Here is a 2663-nt window from a genome sequence, read left to right as displayed (position 1 = left end):
TCTAAACTTTTGGCTTCGAGATCTTATGGGCTTCAACTCTAGCCTACCCCAACTTGTTTGGGACTGAAAGGCTTGGTTGTTGTTGTTGTTGTTGTAAACTTTTGGCAAGCATTAGAAAAAAACGACAATAAACAGGCAAAAATCAAGGCATGTTTTGTGGATGAAGAAAATATACCGTATTCATTAAAAGATCACCACCCAGCGGACGCGTGGCCTTGTGCTTGTAGAGGCATTTAGAAGATGGGGCGGCATCAACATACTGGCAGCCTGATCGGCCGTAGTTTTGATCTTCCTTTTGAGTAAAGGCCCTAAAGTTTCAGTCTGCATATGAATAGCAAAACAAAAGGCAGACCTCAGCAGTGATATTGAATTACTGTATGAGATAGACTGATGCATATAGTGGATGCTCTTAGCCTTTTGCACCATGAACACTAGCTATGGACAGACAAAAAAACTAGTTGACTTAGCTTTGTCTAGATACCTCCATCCCAAAGCTTAAGGCTTATTTATTTTTGAGAAATCAAAACAAGTAAAGTTCGACCAAAATTTTAGAACATTCTATCAACAAATATAATATTGTGTAGATACCGTAGGAAAATATATTTCACAACCTATTTAATGATATTAATTTTGTATTTTGCATGTTAATGAGTTTTGGTAAAAGCTTAGTCAAACAAGGTATAGTTTGACTTTCTAAAAATAATATAAGCCCTAAGCTTTGGGATGGAGGTAGTAGTATGTAGAGCTAAAACACATCTAGATACATCCGTATCTACAGATAGTTGAGTCAATTAATTTGGATCTGAGGGAGTATCAGATTCAGACTACATCATGGTAAGTTGGTTAAAAAATTACCCCTGGGCGGTCCCTGCCCAGCTCGGCAGTGGCATTTCGATTCTTGTGCTACAGATCTGGCCATGCTCCTGCAGCAGGTGGTGCGCTATCGTTCCCCATAGCCACAGCACAGAACCTGGAGGTACCAACCTGATACAGAGAATATAGAGCATGGTGTCACAGAGGCTTTACGCACAAACAGCTGAAGACATGTGCTACTTTAAGCATTTTCCAGAACAGGAACAGATTGAGGATGCAGACAGACAGAGTGGATAAGAAAATGGAGTACCTGCTTTGCGGGGCTGGGGACGCAGCTCAGGCTCAGCCAACTGCCCACATGTGTGGTGGCCTTACGTTCCATTGCCCCCCACCACCACCGAGGTCTTTCCTTTCATGTACAAGCTGACAAAAGATACAGTGAGGATCAGCAGAAACTACAAAGGTTGCAAATGTCGACAAATAAAGGAAGAACACCCCAATCCAAGCAAAGGTAGCCCCAGCCCCCCACCCCCATCAATCACTCCCAGCGCGAGGGTGACCAGAAAGACACCCCTTCGCCCAGAATAGGAAATAGATGCGCAAGATATCGAGGTGAGGAAAAAAGAACCGATCTCGAGAAAGGAAAGAACATTACTAGTACTACCTAATCCGCTTGGACTAGATGCAGCTTGCCCCTCCAAGCTGGATGCCTGGACGGTGGAGGCGAAAGGAGGGGATCGAGCTAGCGGCTTGCATCCGTCGGCTGTCGGCACTCGATCGGGAGAGACAAGGGGGGCTACATAAAGGGGAGGGGTAACATATTTTATTACACAGTGAACTTACTGATGTGACTAGTCATTACATGTCTCACTGAAACTGGGGCCCATAGTGTGGCACCCCAAATTCACTTGAACCTGCCCGGCGGGACGCATTGGCGCATCAAGAAAACCCCCGAATTGTAGCGGGGAAATGAAACATTTCACAAAAATTCGAAATTCAAGCACACTGCCACGCGCCAAGCGCGCGGGCTGTTCCTTCCTCTTCCTCGGTTCCTCCTCCCCTATCCGAAAAACCCCGAATCCCAAGCTCAAACAACAACAAAAAACCCAAAATCCCCTGGCCGCCATGCATGTCCTCGTTAACCCGCTGGAGATCATTCCCGGACGAGGCGGACCCCCCGCCCTGAGATCCCAAGTTCGTCCGTTCCGTCCACCTCGAGGCACTGCGTGCTGTCTCGCAGCGGCGGCTTGAGGGCGCTGCAGAGGAAGTTCCACCAGAAAGTGCTCATGGCAACCGTGCAAGCTCACCGGCGTGCTGTATCCCGAGAGGAACTGGTCAAAGCTTTGCTATTCGCAAAAAAAAAGCGGGCCAAGATCTGTTCAAAGCTTCGTCGATGGCTTACCGCGAGAGGCTTGGAGTCCAGAGTCAATAAACTAGCTGCTCGAGGACTTGGGCAGTTTACACCGATTCGTATTAACTGACTCAAGTTTGTTAGTCTAGTTAACAAATGCATCTAGATATACATCCATATCTAGACAAAATTGAGTCAATTAATATGAATCAGAGGGGAGTGTCTGAAAGTGTTTCATGCTACCAATTAATGCGCTGGCAGGACTGGCTGTAGAAGTAATTGTGCTACTACTCATACGATGAACTGATTGTGTGGGTGTCAAATTTTGCAACGCGATCATCCACTGAATGCTTAGTTATAGTTCTAGCGCCAAAGGCGTACAAATCATAACAAAGATAGTATATACTACAGCACCAGAACATAAGAGTACAAATCATAAAGTAGCTCAACATTTTGCATCAGGGCTGGGTGGTCCTACGACTACCGGGACGCCCCTGAT

Source organism: Lolium perenne, chromosome 6 (assembly GCF_019359855.2).
Source record: "Lolium perenne isolate Kyuss_39 chromosome 6, Kyuss_2.0, whole genome shotgun sequence".
NCBI classification, from domain to species: domain Eukaryota; kingdom Viridiplantae; phylum Streptophyta; class Magnoliopsida; order Poales; family Poaceae; genus Lolium; species Lolium perenne.
This window is presented reverse-complemented; position numbering follows the sequence as displayed.